This window comes from Periplaneta americana, chromosome 4 (assembly GCF_040183065.1).
Source record: "Periplaneta americana isolate PAMFEO1 chromosome 4, P.americana_PAMFEO1_priV1, whole genome shotgun sequence".
Taxonomy (NCBI): Eukaryota; Metazoa; Arthropoda; class Insecta; order Blattodea; family Blattidae; genus Periplaneta; species Periplaneta americana.
The window spans coordinates 60,682,301-60,698,816 of NC_091120.1; the positions used below are offsets into that span (position 1 = coordinate 60,682,301).

At 33.8% G+C, this 16,516-nt stretch overlaps 1 protein-coding gene across 2 annotated transcripts in view; it reads right to left on the reverse strand.

The window, feature by feature from the left end:
- The window catches only part of LOC138697834 (F-box/LRR-repeat protein 7-like), a 371,715-nt gene extending 359,423 nt beyond the window's left edge, over positions 1 to 12,292 (reverse strand). The window contains exon 1 of one of the 2 annotated variants that reach the window (XM_069823395.1): positions 11,952 to 12,292. The gene's annotated coding sequence lies outside the window, so the exon portion shown is untranslated. Of the gene's footprint in view, positions 1 to 11,839; positions 11,901 to 11,951 lie in introns of those variants that run through there. The other variant, XM_069823397.1, reaches the window with a different exon arrangement.
- Positions 12,293 to 16,516: the final 4,224 nt, after the last annotated feature.

Below are 16,516 nucleotides of genomic sequence, written 5' to 3' on the forward strand. Positions count from 1 at the left end.
CCCTCTTAAGCAGATCACAGAGATTTCACTGAAACGGACGCGTTGCAGGAAGTTAGGTAACCGTTCTTGTATACTAATTATAAATTAGGAACAATTATTACGACTTAATTATAATTTTGTACGAGAATTTGCTTTATATTTAACATGTCTGAGATTGACAGATTAATATACGTTCCCTCATTTTTAATGTCATGTTTGTATGCTTTCACATTTTAATACTCATATGTCCTTGCTACTAGATAATTTTAGATAAGCGTATTGTTACTTCTTAGCTTTTAGCCGATGTTGCACTGCTAGCAAACATAATTGTATTGTGGAGAAATTTAGCGTAATATCAAGAGAAATACGAGTCTTTCATAATCTAATCATGGTACAATTTGTAAGTAACGTCTCGTTTTTCAGTTTTGGTGGAATCTGATCTTTTTTCCCCTGTACCCTTCATTTGTGTTTAATAAAAATTAGAGTCTATTGGTGTACCATACCAATACTGTAGCCGCAATTTGAAGTCACAAATCCAGTGTTTAGAGTCAACGGTACATCCAGTGGACCCTGGGTTAGTTCCCGAATTGAAAGAACAGATGTATAAAAGTGAATGACTATAATATTCTATATTCATCAAACATTTTCCTGTCTCAGTAGTTTTAATAGATTTTGATGAATCTTCATGGTATATAACCTGTTATTTCTTCTTTTGTCATGTTTTACCTTGACCTTTCATATCTACTTACAATGAAATGCAGTGTAGAGCAGGCTAGGCCTATAATTGGGTATCATTTGCCACACTAAACAGACTCATATTGTAGGCTCCCTGGTTATCACGAAACAGGGCCACCGCTGAGACAACACAGGACCTCACATGGCAAAGGACAAACATCCAGTCTCGTGGGCGGAAGATATATTTTCCATTGCTCACGCAAGGAATCGAACATCAGACCGCTTGTTGGGAAACGCATGCGCTATCCACAGAACCAAGGCAGCAGACGATGTATAACCAAGAGATAAAATTATAATTTGCATAAAATCAGTTAGCACATTCCGCATTCTGCCCACTGCACTTTCAAGGTTAAATATTTCAGACTTTTCCCAGTCTTCATGACATCAAGTTCTGGTCGTGCGAAGTAGCTATATCAGTCAATAAGATGGCATGATTTCTTATTAAGCTTGAATCATCATCATCACCACCATCTTATTTTTCTCCTTCCTCTCCTCCTCTTCTTCTTTTTTCTTCTCTTCTTCTTCTTCATCATAAGAACGCTAAGCGGTAGCGTTTCTAGCTACAAACAACAAAAATTTTGATATTCTTCTCCCTTACATGGATTGTTGTCTTGTGGTGGTTCTGTGCTTTCTTAAAACGGTGGCCTTGCGAAATGTTGACCACTCCTCCAGAGAGTTCGGCCATTTGTGAATGCATGAAGGTGGTTCAAAATGCTCGTAAAATTAACGTCAGAAAGGATTAAAATAACTAAGTCCAGCTCGATTCTAAAGATAGAAGAGAATGTTTACTGAAACTGGCTGATTTTCCCTTGATATGTATGTCATTAATTTTATACTATGACTTTCCATCATGCTGACCACATGATCAAAGGAGCAGCTAGTGTTTGTTGACAATTTTCACTAGAAGACGGAACTAGCCAAAGGTCCAGGGTTTGGACTATGTACGCCTAATGATGTATCGATTACTCAAAGAATGCTATACAAAACAGAATAAAATGTCTCGTCTTGATTTCTTTGAATGCCGCTTTATGTTTCTTTTGATAAAACACATGTTAGTGGCATTGCCAGATTTCTGTTAGGCGAGATACCTCACGTCTATAGACGACAGTTGAAGCGCGACGCTGACCACTCCCTTTTATCTCGGAACTCTCTGCTTTCCTGCCGCCTACGAACAGCCATGGCGCGATACATAATAATATGTGAGACAAGCCTTCATAATTTTAGCCGCGTTCACAGAATCCCGAGAGCTCTTCCACGTGAAGGACGCCGCAAGATCGCAGTCCTCTCCGCGTACGTCAATGAATTCGAGACCCAAAAGTGAGCTACAGCGACCTCATTACGTCACCTCCATTACTACGCGAAGAATTTGATCAAGCGTGGAACGTGTTTGAATGCAAGGAGTGTCGTTGAACAGCATGTTCCAAGGTGAAGTGATATGTAGCGTTCAGAAGTTCATAAATGATACGAGATTTGGAATACAAATAGGAATATTTTTAAATATTTTAGAAGTTTTACGCAGGAAACTTTATTTCATAATATTTACAACAAAGACTTTTGGAAAAACTCGAATATAATGGATCATAATATTTGGACTTTTGCATTACTGGTGGAAAGAAATACAAATATATTAAATCAGAAATTTGGAATGTATCTTTGTCTCCAGGGTAAAAGGAATTAAATCAGAAACTTGGAATGTACCTTTGCCTCCAGGGTGAAAGGAAATTAAACATATTTGACGTTTTCATTACTGGTAAAAAAAAAGTACAAATAGGCCTATTAAATCAGAAACTTGGAATATATCTTTGTCTCCAGAGTGAAAAGAAATTAAACATATTTGACTTTTCCATTACTGGCGAAAAAAATACAAATATTAAATCAGAAACTTGGAATGTACCTTCGCCTCCAGGGTGAAAGGAAATTAAACATATAGCCTAGTCATTCATATCTTTACAAATGGTGAAACCCAACGAGTATAATTTATTTTTCTATCGTACTTTTTTCTTCTTGAGAAGGAATTTTAAATCCGGCGAGATAAAATTTATCAGACTTCAAACCATACGAAGAAATTTTGCAAGAGCTGTAAGTAACACCCACATTGAAAGAAATTGAAACATACCAAACAAATTGGATTGAATAGGTAAATTTAATGCCCATATATTAAGTTTGCCAAAATTCATAATGAATTATACTCCAAGTGGAAGAAGCGAGCAAGATAGAGCAATGAAGTAACTGGCGGATGAATTCTAAGGTCGAGGTTGAAATACTGTTGATATTTTTTTTATTGTATCATTGTATTTTAACTGCGAATAGGATACATTTTTTCTTTCGCCTTGTTTTTTTTTCAATCGAAGACAAAAATAAATCCAACCTTCTGAATATTGTGAACTTCTTTCTATTACAGTTTTACGAAGTAATATACGCATTTCTAATGAAAGAAGATAAGTTATATTTTTTCATTTTCTATCTTACCCTTGTTTTTTTACGTGAAGTCGAATGTGCTGTGTACCTAACCTTACAAACATTGCGAAACTTCTTATATTAAATTTTCCCTTTTTTTCAACAGCAATGAAAGTTTTCCGAATAATCCACCATTGCTTTCTCACTCATTTAACACGATCCAATTAAGATACATTGGTGAACAGAATTCTAAAGTTTTCTTGCGATTTGTACCTGCAGTTTAATAAGAGATATCCGAACAATAGTTAAAATCACATCTCGGTCGTTTTAACTTTTTCGTCTACTCTAGCTTTGTCCAATGTATTTTGTACTGAGAATATTCATGATTCTTGAACACGCATAATTTGCATCTGCACAAGGTAATAAATAGATAATGATTATTATTCCTCTGCATCTGTCCGCCGTTTTAGAAACCAGAAGCTTGAGACGCGCCATATGGCAAATAGAGATTAAACTTCGCGATATATTTCCGAGGTAAGCGTTAGTCATGCATTCTGAGTGATGAATCTTTATTATAGCAATTGTATCTGTGAAGGTCACGGTCAACGGTACTTTTGTTTACAAATATGTATATTATTGTATGCGGCTTACGCTGCTGAAGATCCCTGTCGATGAATGAAGACCTCTTATAAGGTCATTTTAATGTATACAGGATGAATAGTAATTTCAGAGGGTTATTGTTTGAGATATTTAAACAAAAAAATTTGATACGATTTTGTTCGTTTTTGCTTCCTTTTCGAGATAAAAATTGTTTTATATTAAACGTTTCACAGCGTGTTTTGTGAAAACCATTAATTTAATTCCCAATATGCTCAGTCGGTTCAAGAGAGCAGTGCATTATGATAATAAGCAGGGCTCGGAAGTTGAAGATCTATAAATTGCCTAAAAAACCTTTAGAAAGACCTAAAGATATCCTAAAAAGGACCTAAAGACTGGAAAAAGGGACATAAAAAAGTTAATCCAAATTAATTAATAATTTCAGTTTCAATTACATATTTAATGAATATAGTATTTCAAAAATACAAAATTCTGGTGGTATGCAACATACAGTGCGAAAAATACTATATGAACATGATACTTGGAACATGACACCGCGTAAGACGATACAGTACAAACACAAAATATGGAAATGAAAATGGAATTTTGGTCGGCTGAATTTGCAGCTAGAAACTCTGCCTAATTTATTGTAAATGTTACTTCAATTTAAACGAATGACTGACACACGAATAGCCTAACGATGTACTGCGAAATTATGTTTCATTTAGTCTAGTGTGATTTGCGTGTCAGACATGTGTGTCATGTTTTGACTCGTATATTTAAACTACGGGTATTGCTACTATTACTACTACTTTTACTTACTACCATCTCTAATAACATTGAACAACAAGAATATTCAAACAATGTGTCCCTTATGTTTTGGTGTACGCTGAATTCGAAAATGTATCTCTTTTCTTCGTATCACGTAAGGTTTTTAAGATATATTATGATTTCACTTTTCGATAAGCGCTTCCCCAGTAAGCATCTGACGCGGGTTGCGGGTTGTAAACCAAAACAAAAGCTAATGCATTTTATGAGTTTATGACCAATTTCCGGTTTCTTATGGTTGTTGACATGTTCTTTTGTACTTTTACTAAATAAACAGATATTGGTCCCTTCTATTCAGTAAATTTCATAATACTTCAAAGTGAGGTGTAGGCCTACGCAATGAAGAAACAAGGGTTTGGTTTTCAGTATTTAAAAGAAACGTTCACCAGTTTGAGTGAAGGCAAATTAAAAGAGGATATTTTCATCGGTCCACAAATTCATAAAGTTATGGCTTTGTTTGAGGAAAACCTTTCCGTTATAGAAAAAGTGGCATAGCGTCTTTACAAAGTTGTTTGCTCAAATTTTCTTGAAAATTCTAGAGCAGACAACTACATCGAACTTGTGGAAACCATGTTAACTGCAAGAAATATCTCAAATGAAAAGGCGATATAAAGAAGATTATCATCCAGCATCTTGCAGACTAATTTATTGTTGGGTCCTTTTAAAAGACAGTCCCGTGTGTAGTTTTTTTTTTTAATTTGAAAATTTTTGTACATTGGTACTATCAATTGTGCTTAAATAATTAACATTTAAACAATATGAGACTTGTGGAGAGGGTGACGTCCATTAACTTTCCTCAAAGCATCAACAAATCAGTGTGTCTTTTCCTCTTGAGGCGACGACCAGGCTGTGCAGGGGGCAGGTTCCGAGGAATCTGGTTGATTAAGGTGTTAGAATGTGTTGACAATGTTGCATATAATCGTGTATAGGAAGAATGAAGTACAGTTTCTATGTTGGCTAGGTCTAGATCTGAATGAAGTGTTTCATTTCTTAGGTACCATGGTGCTCCAGTGATTATCCTTAGTGCCCGATTTTGGAATGTTTGAATACGCTTGATTTGACTTATAGAAGCCGATCCCCATAATGAACATCCATAGAGCCAAATAGGTTTGAGAAGCATTACATATATTAGCCTTTTGTTGGAAAGGGAAAGACAAGAGCTGGAAAGTATTGTTTTCAATCGATGAAGTCTGTACCTTAATCTCTGGAGGGTGTAAGTGAGATGTTTATGCCAGGTCAAGTGACTGTCTAGGATGAGTCCAAGATATCGTACTTCATGTTGTGGTACTGGTGAACAGTTGAGGTATAATGGAAGAGCTCTTTCTTTTTTGAGGTATGTGAATGTTACTGTTGATGACTTATTTGTGTTCATGACTGTTCTCCATTTTTTGTTCCATTTTTAAATTTCTTGTAGAAAGTTTTGTCACTCGTGTGTAGTTGTAAACAGAAGTCATCCAAAAAATTATTTTAAATGGAAGTTCAAATTCCGAGATTTTTTTCGTTACACACATGAAATATTTTTATTGTTGTGTTTTTTGTGTTTTAAACTATGTAACATCTTTTTCGTATCCAGTACATATTTTAAAAATATTATGAGGCATTTTGAATCCCTAGTGTGTTGTAATTTTATCAGTAGCAGTGAAAAATAAAAAAAAATAAGTTTTTTTTCATTCAATTCACTTTCCTCGGAAAATAGTACGTGATAGGGCAATTTGGATTTAAATTCAGATTTAGGGCACACATATTAGTAATATTCACATATTTTTATTTCGGTGCAAGATAAAAAGTGAAAATTTGTTGTTCAGTGTAATCAGTGACTGTATTTTGGTGATAGAAAAATTGTCAAAAAATGACATTAAATGTAACGAAATCGTTCAGAATTAATTTATATACTCGTATTACAACAAATGGATATAAAGTAAAAAAAAAAACTATGTAGGCCCTATTATTATTTATTCATTTCAGAACAACATTACACATCAGTCAGCTTCTTTATATAACAGTCGACCTTGCTGTTTTTTCGATGACATTTCTAAACATGAACACTTAGTCATTTAGCATGTGTGATACAGCTTTGGATACAGTTTTTGCCAGCTTATAAAAAGGCTGCTTACTATTTGTTATTGTATCCAATTAGCTTAATGAAAACACGGGTTGCAGGTCGCGTCTATGTGTGTATTTCACAAGGCTTGTTGTCACGTCTTACTTATTTTTATCTTGCATATATTTAAGCACATGGGCAATGCAGAGTTGAAAACATAGCGTTGCTGAGCGCAGCTTGTTTATAGTAAGTGATATTTCGTTCGTACCATGTGCAACCTCAACTCGATAAGTAGCACACAACTGAATTTTTATAACTGATATAACACATGGTATGTGTACAGTATATATTAGTTCTTGCAGCAATGTTTTGAGACCACTTTTTAGTGTTTTTAATGCTTTAGTGCTTTCTAGACTGATTTTCCAGTGACATTTCGTTTACAGTATTTATGTCCACCATAAATTTTCGTCCAGTTGAGATTTTAGTCCACAGTAATTTTAGTCCACCTATTTATGTCAACTTATAAAAATCGTCCACTGTATGAATTCGTCCATCTTACTGAAATGCCCTCAGACATTATTGTCCATTTGATATATTTTAATCCATATTTCTTAGTTCACAATATTTATGATCCATCGTAAGATTAATATATTGTTTATAGAATTATATTAGGCGACTTTATTTCAGTCATATACAATGAAATTAACAACAAATTTAATTTTAGAAGGAAATAAAGAAAACTTTAAATAACATATTATTAGCTATTTTCTATTTCTCTCTTCATACCTCTCTTCGGTATTGCACAATTTTTATCTGTAGTTGATGGCACGCAAATATAAATCGAGCACAGTTTGTGTTCTGTTAACAGTACGTAATAATTAATTATTTCTGGTAAATTCAGTAATATTTCCTGAATTTGAATTTCTTCTCTTATTACTGCCGTGGGAGATTGGTTCCTGCCACAACGTTTTTCGCACCAACTTCACCTCTTTTCCCAACATGTGTGTGTTTACTTTCCTAAAGTACATGAATACGAACATGTATATTCCCATTTGTGGCACAACGGGACATACATACATACATACATACATACATAACGATTTTCGCACCGCGAATACGATCGGTCTTTATTTTTGCTGAATGAGTGGAACTGATATAATTATGTAATAATTATTGTTACAAACTATTTATTCTTGTCTTTAGACGAAGGAAGTTAATTTACAATTATAATGTCTTTTAAATTGTACTGTATAAATTTCATTCTTCATCAAGAGTTCTGACACGCAGATTAAATTGGATTTCACTATCATGGGAACCAGAGGAAAACATATTAATGAGGAAATTGTTTTCTATTATGTGCAATCAACTTGTCTCTTATTTAGTTACGTGGACAGCACTTTAAATTAACTTAAAAAAAATGGACAAAAATGTGGACCAAAGAAAATGGACAAAATATTTGTGGACCTACGATATTAATGGACATTATTGAAAATTGACGAATATTTTATGGACAAAAAAAGTGAACGAAATGTTCGTATAGCAAATGAAGATGGACTATGTGACTGTGAACAATATGAAGTGGACAAACTGACCTGGAATGATATTGAAGTATGTTCGTATTAATAAGATAAGCTGCGGTAAGACAGGTCTACTGGAGAGGGGCTGGAACAGTGTTGTATGGTTATGAATACGACTATTAACAAAATTTAGGTAGATGAAACATTTTCCATTTAACAGAGTACCAAGTTAGACATAAATATCGTCCACACCTGTGAAGTAACGGCTAGCGCGTCTGGCCGCGAAACCAGGTGGCCCGGGTTCGAATCTCGGTCGGGGCAAGTTACTTGATTGAGATTTTTCCGGGGTTTTCCCTCAACTCATTATGAGCAAATGTTGGGTAACTATCGGTACTGGACTCCGGACTCATTTCACCAGCATTAACCTTCACTTCATTCAGACGCTAACTAACCTGAGATTTGACACAGCATCGTAAAATAACCTTCTAAAAAAGGACATAAATATCAAGAGTGATAAATTAGTTATAAGAAGCCGTTAAGTGATATAATCATGGCGTAAAAAACTAGGACTAAAGAAACAAAAGAAAGACTCAGAATTTCAAAATGCCTAATAAGGGACAAAAATCATCTATAAATGACGCACTCTTGCAATCACAGTATGATGATACAGACTTGTAAGTTTGATTGATACATAAAATAGGCTATAATATTTATAAAATACATGTCATTAAAAGTAAGACAGAGTTCTAGTGAAGTTAACATTGAAATGCGGTATGATTTCTCTCCAATAATGGCCTGAAAATAGAAACAAAGATATCTCTAAACGCTAAGTTATTCTATAACAATTTTATATTACAGATTTTACCAACCGATAGAACTTGACTGGTATCCTCCTATTCATTCCGTGAGTAGCGATTCTTTATTTTATCCAGCAGTAATTGTTTATTACAAAAATGATCGAAATTATACGTATAGGCTATGCTAATCCTTTAAATAAATGTTTATTGCTTAGTACAGACATTCTTACAAGAATAATGCAGTGCATTAATAATTTTTAGTGTTATGTAAAACTGTGTCTTCAACATGGACTAAGATTTTTTTTCTATTTGTTTTAGCATATTAGCTCATGTAATTCGATTTCATACACAGCGAAAATAATTTTCAGTTCATGTTTCAGATAGTCTGTTATATTTGGCACAAGAACTTTATTTCATTTTAAATAATAATCTGTTTGTTGATAGCTTATTGTGGTTAACCATGAAAAATATGATGCTTCCAAGGTTGTTCGTTGTTCAATTTTTGCTTTTGTGTTATTTATTGCACTGTATAATTATAATACACATATATATGCAATATAATAGGCCTATAGATAAGTACACGGTGCTATATAATGGTAAACCATCTCCTGATAATTTTACAAGAAGGCAGTTTAAAAATTTCAAAGTATTCCTCGAATCAAATTTGTGGCTTTTTAATCTTTGCTTTCATCAACTTTGTTTTCCTCTATATCATTAAATAGAATTTACAATTTAAAACTTGATGTGTTTATATCTTCAAATAACAGTGTCATGTAGTGTAGTGCCAAAAACAACACCGTTGATACGATGATGCCAGTTTTTCATATATAAACATAAAACTTTAGAAATGATTGCCATATTATTTCTATCACGATTTCGAAAAATGAGTAGAACAATAATTAATCACAATAATTTTACATCCGGATTAAATTCTGGTCATAAAAAATTTTCTTTATTAATTTCATCCTACTCGTCTTGTAATACTGATACAAAATATCGTCGGATTACAAGCAAAACACATTAAGTCAAAAATATTACTTCTGAGAAAAAGACATTTGAAAGTTCTTGACAAAACTGAATCCTCAAAATATTATTTTTAGTAAGTTGTTTCTCTTTATGTGTATATCATTTCCCAATTCTAAGTTTATACACATTAATTTTGTACATTATAAGTTATACTCATTTTTCTCAGAAGTAATATGTTTGACTTAGGCCTAATGTGTTTTGCTTGTAAACCGACGATATTAATTAGGCTTATAGTTTTTGTGACGCATTTGGAAGCTCGGAATAAATTTCCTTTTGTTACAACTTAGTTTTTTTTTATAATAATTTTGGTACCACAGGTACCTGTACCTCGCTACAACTGAAGCAGTCATTTCTAAAAGGGCTTTATTTAAAAATTACAACAGCAATCAGATGTTCATAAACATGGCCGTATTTCAGGAATAGGGCCCTTTTAGAAGTTCTAATAAGATCTGAATACCGGAAATAAATGGAATAATGCCCTTCTTTAGCAGAATTGTGTATTCGGGTGAGATGAATACGACAGCGTTGTTAACTGATTTTAGAAAAAAAAAAACGGAATAAAGCTATTTTGAAAATGACTGATTCAATTATTAAAGAGTCTGTACTCTATTAAAATTACTGAAACTTTCTGGTTTCTTTAACAAGATTTAGGCTATTTTGAAATGTAACATATTAAATACTTTAAGGCTATTCTTGTATGGTTTGTTGCTTTCCCCATTTTGAAAGCTTAAGTATACATCGAAGAAATGACTTTTGTCTGAACAAACGCGAACATATTTACGAGTTTATGACCTTATCCTGCTTTGTTGTAAGTGAAATGGTAAATTTTATAAAGTACCCATAAAAACTGTAACTTGTCTTCATGCCGGAAATGATTACAGAACAAAATGGCGGTCATATTTGAATTTTGAACTGTTCGCATATAACAAAAATTAAGTCGATTATTTTGCAAATGAAATGAAGTTTTTATTTTTAAATAAATCTCATATTGAACAAAAGTTAAGCGGTTTCAAAATAAGTACTGAATTTTTTAAAATATTTTTTCCCCACATTGTGTTTGTCTCGGAAATAATAAGTCGATGGCAAAGTACCTTTGGTCAAAATCAGCATTGAACAAATCATATGAATCAGACAGACACAAAAGTGTCTTTAATATTACATTTTTACAGCCAATATAATAGGATTAATTACAGGCAACTAATTTTGTTTTGTCCTCTACAAAGTATGGCTGTGTATAGCATAAACCGTCCTCGAAGTAAAAGAATTTATTACATAACGTTAGGTAAATAATCAGCAGTTTATGACATCCTGAGTTGTAAGCGGATGTCCGAGAAATCAAAGTGTGTAACACGGTAGAGTAATTGAAGTGACGTGTAACATCGTGTGATTGAGGTCGAGAACCCAGATTTAACTTCTGGAATCCGCGTTATATAGTCAGTGTTAATAAATACTTAAGCAAGTATCCGCGAAGGTCGTTATCCTAAAGAGAAGGCTTTGGAGCGAGTTGGAAGTAACAGGATTTATCGACCACCAGCTAAGTGGAATAGTTTGGCAAAGAATTTCGCACAAAGGCACGCTTGTCTGTTCGTGCTGTTTCTTTCGCGGGGCTCCATGAATGCACAATCATTGTCAGACCACAACATCGACGGACCTGATATATTTTCTGTTCCAGTGTCTCGGCTACAGTTGACGACATCTTCAGTCGTATGCAAATGATGCGAATCGACATTCCGTTGGGTAGAAGGCTTAAAAGCAGGCTATCTTTCCTTACGAAAATGTGTGTAGATGCATTTGATGCATTATTAATTCTGCTCGTCTTTTATTTACCATTAAAAGATTACAGATTAAATTATTTAATGGATAATAATTGAACATGTTCGTACAAACGTCCATGTTCTTGCGGATATTTGCCTTGTACTTACATCAACAGCATTTCCATTACAACAGTATTCCACTTAGATCAGCAAATTGCTATACTTGACACTTCTCCAAGGTGCAAAAATCTTCGACTAGCACTATACCACTGTTACTAACCTGCTTGCCGGTAGCTCTCCAAGTCTGTAACACAGAAATATCACTGTCACTTCCTCGCGGCGAAAATGATGATCGTTGCTGAAGGCCGCCATGACATTACACTGTATCTTGTATGAAACAACCACTATTCAAGTTTTACTGAAACACTCAAGAACGTTCCCCCCTGGCTCCGAACTTCACACTTCCTCACGACTCGGCGTCTCCGTACAGACTGGTTCGCTCTGCAGTTACAGACTGACCTCCGAGGCCCTCGCCTCCTCGACAGCCACACAAAGCTCTTGTCGTCCTTCCTCTTCACCTCACCTCGGCACACCGTACTCCCTCAAGAGATTATGGTGCGGGGCCGTGTGCTCGATGCGGGAAGGCTGCCCTATCTCCAGCTCTGGTAGGGTGGGACTCCGGCAGTGCGAATAGTTCTATAATCACAAGGCGAAAATCAAAACAGGCTCTGTATTTATACTTACGATTACATGGAAATTCTGCATATATATAACTATTGGAAACACTGCTTTATTTTCAAGGTTGCATTGCATAAATAAACCCGATTTTAATAATATTAACAGCTAGCCGTACCCGTGAGCTCCGCTGCACCCGTTAGAAATAAATATAAATTTTTCAGTAGGTTATTTTACGACGCTTTATCAACAGCTTAGGTTATTTAGCGTCTGAATGAGATGAAGGTGATAATGCCGGTGAAATGAGTCCGGGGTCCAACACCGAAAGTTACCCAGCATTTGCAATAAATATAAAGTAATTACATAATTAAAATAGGACATTTGATCCAGGGAACATTCGTGTTTGATAAAAGGATAAATCGTTTATTATGTTACTTAATTTAAATTGTATTTGCATAATTAAAATGCAATCATTTTGATCCGGAGACCACTCATTTGGTCATAAAAATTATTTTAGGAAATACAGGAAACGAATGTACAAGTTTTCTGTGCATAAGAAGCTATTTTAATCTTACCTGTCCTCGATTCACTCAGAAGTTACTGTAATAACGTTATAGCATTATGTCCATCTAGAGAAACTACACTTTCCAATGGTGAATTAATAATTAATTATACAAATCGGTTAATTTAGCTTCCGATATTACTTCATACAAACACAGAAACATTACCTGTAGGCTATCTTTCATAGCTTTCGATTGTTGCTGTCCAAGGCCCCTTATAGACGAAGTCATTTGTTTTTTACGAGTAATTCATTACAATTAGATGGCAGTTATTTTAATTTTAAAACTCATTTATCTCATTAAATATCAGTCCTATCAAAATTTTTCAAGGAGTAAAACTTATCGGAAATTATTTTTAAAGAAACTTTTGTTATGTAACATTTTTCTCAGAAATCAATAATAAGCGAGATATTTCGATTTATTTAATTCAGGCCCCCTTATAACCCCCCTTTTAAATAATGTACTTTGAATGCCATATAGCCTAAAATCTAAGTTACAACGAACTTAATTTATATTCCAATTTTCATCGAAATCCGTTCAACCATTATCGTGTAAAAAGGTAACAAACATACAGACAGACAGACATACAAACAAAAATTTCAAAAAAGCGATTTTCGGTTTCAGGGTGATTAATTATATATGTTAGAACCAATTATTTTTGGAAAATCGAAAATTACCAGAAAAATTTCGGCTACAGATTTATTATTAGTATAGATAATATTTTATTACTGTGTTATATTTATTGTATGATATGACACTAGAGAAAATGGAAATGTAGACAAATAATTTAGGAGAAAATAAATGGAAAAGAATTATTAATAGTAGGTAGATTTGAGAATAGAGAATGAATAAATAAGATAAAAATAAATAAAATAAAATAAGTAATGGAAATTATTAAGAAAAGTCATATGCAATATTAAATAAAAAAGAGCGAGAAATGGAAGGGAGACAGTATAAGTATGAGAGAGAATAGAATAGAACAGATAGGGAAAGATAGATAGCAATTTAGCTAAAACAGAAGAATAGGATGTAATCAGGAAATACTTGCTAAATAAATATATGAACATAAAAGGGTGGTATATATTAAGAGAAGAGGATACTGAAAATTTGAAATTTCTTGTTTTCTCCTTGAAACTTAAACAGTTTTTTGTGTACTGAATAGGCGTACCTATAAAATCTAAATTTGAGTATTAGGTTAAAAAAAAAAAGAAAAAAAAATGAGGCCCAAATTTGGAAATTAGCCCCTATTTATAACTGTTTACAAAAATTGATATATCTCAGTTCTTTTAAAGATATTTTAGAAGTTATTTTACCATTACATTCACAAGAAGGTTCACTACAAAATGTCTCCGCTTGATTTTTAATATGCTTTACAGAAATTTTATACCTGATTTCAGAATATCATGTATTTCAGTTATTGAGTCTACTTCTTTACATATTATTAATTATTGTCATATTCAGTTTAAACATCAAAATTATAATAAAGTCAAATCTCTTTAATTACCGGTAGTCTGTTTAAGATTTGTACAAAGTTTGAGCTTCCTATTACTGATAATTTCTATCAATTTATGGTGAGCACGGTGATCAAAAAAGCAATTTACCGAAAAACACATATAAAGAGTCACTTGATATAAACTTTCACTTGAAGAGCCAGGCTACGATTGTCGTGGGATTACTATATTTACTACCTTATTTTTTTTTTATTTTTATTTTTTTTTTTTACATTTTCTGCCTAATTGTTTTGAGCAGTTGCTCACAGTTTTCATATTATTTACAAGTCTAGCCTTCTATTTGCTAATCCTGTCCATGATTTGTAACTAACTTTATAGGCTATACAAATGCACTATAAAACACAAAACTACACTAACTGCAACCTATGCAATACACACTATTTATATAGTTACTATGTGTTTCAGATATTACTTACTTACAAATGGCTTTTAAGGAACCCGAAGATTCATTGCCGCCCTCACATAAGCCCGCCATCGGTCCCTATCCTGTGCAACATTAATCCAGTCCCTATCGTCATATCCCACCTTCCTCAAATCCATTTTAATATTATCCTCCCATCTACGTCTCGGCCTCCCCAGAGGTCTTTTTCCCTCCGGTCTCCCAACTAACACTCTATATGCATTCCTGGATTCGCCCATACGTGCTACATGCCCTGCCCATCTCAAACGTCTGGATTTAATGTTCCTAATTATGTTAGGTGAAGAATACAATGCGTGCAGTTCTGCGTTGATATTACAATAACTATTTCTGTCAAGATGTAACAATCACATTTCTATACTTTAGATGAAAACAATTTTCAAGCAGGTTTAAGGAACACAGGATATAGGATGGCGTTAGCTGCTTACTTCACTGATGTACCTTCAGATTCGTATGCAAAATGAAAGACGTCACGTGAAGGGAGCTCTGTTCGCTCAGAGTTTAATGGATGCGAGTTTTGTGTTGTTTACTGCATTATAATAGGTTGCTTCGACACAACATAACTATTTTCTGTTTAAAAAGTAAACCTTTCGTCAGGAGTTCAGTTGTGATCTAGCGAAGATAAGTATTGTGAAGATATATTACAATTCCGCCAATAAAATCTGTAATTTTGCCTACAGATGTGAAATTTATTTTACATTAGATCCAAATTAATGGAAAATGTTGAGCAGACTATGTAAGAAGTGTCCCTTCAGCCATAACGTCAACTGAATTCCTACGATGGAGTACTGTGCCTTAAGAGACGAGTAGCCAGTGTGGCTCCTTACATTCGACGCCAACGCCCATGTTGGGCAGCAGACTTGACAGAACAGGCATCACCTCATCGTTTTGAATGGCCTTTGTTGTTTAAAGGGAATTGCATCATCTGACTGACGCACAATAACTTATGCAATAGAAAGCGCTTTAAATAAAAAAGCTGGAAAGACAGAAAAGGTAATCAAGATAATGCTCAGGAAAACAAATTTGTTGCAAAGGTAGCAAACGTTGTACAGCAATTTATCAGGAAACAATCGGAGATATTAATCCAAAAGTTTATATTGCGACCACGAATGTGAAATAAAAAGCTATAAATTCTTGACGTTAGACTTGTTCGTTGATTGCATTTATGTGTTCGTCCTTTGTTTTCCTGGTAACTTTACCAGTTAGTGAAGGTTTGCAGGAAGAGAAAACTGAATGTATCTTAATGTATATATTTGTGGCCACATATGCAAATAAAGTATGGAAAGAGTAGATATCTCCTGTCCTTACTTCTCGAATCTGCGACCTTGTAAGCTGTTGGATGTAGAAAATTTCACTCTCTTTGGATATGTCTGATTTTTACTTTTTTACATAAACAAACGTTACATCTTATTTCAGCTTCACTCATCGTGTTTATTTGTACTCCAGTTTGTCATTCATGAACTTCTCTCAGCTCTACAGCGTTCGACTTTGTCATGACAATGTAGTTGATTTAGAGCCCTAAAGTAGCAATAACTATAATAATCCAATTATTATTATTATTAGAGCCCGGATATTTAGGCATTTATTTTGGTTAAAATAGGCAGACATATAGACACTAAAAATAGTAAAAATATGCAGTGAAATAGGCATTTATTATTCATGGAAACAGACAAAAAAAAAG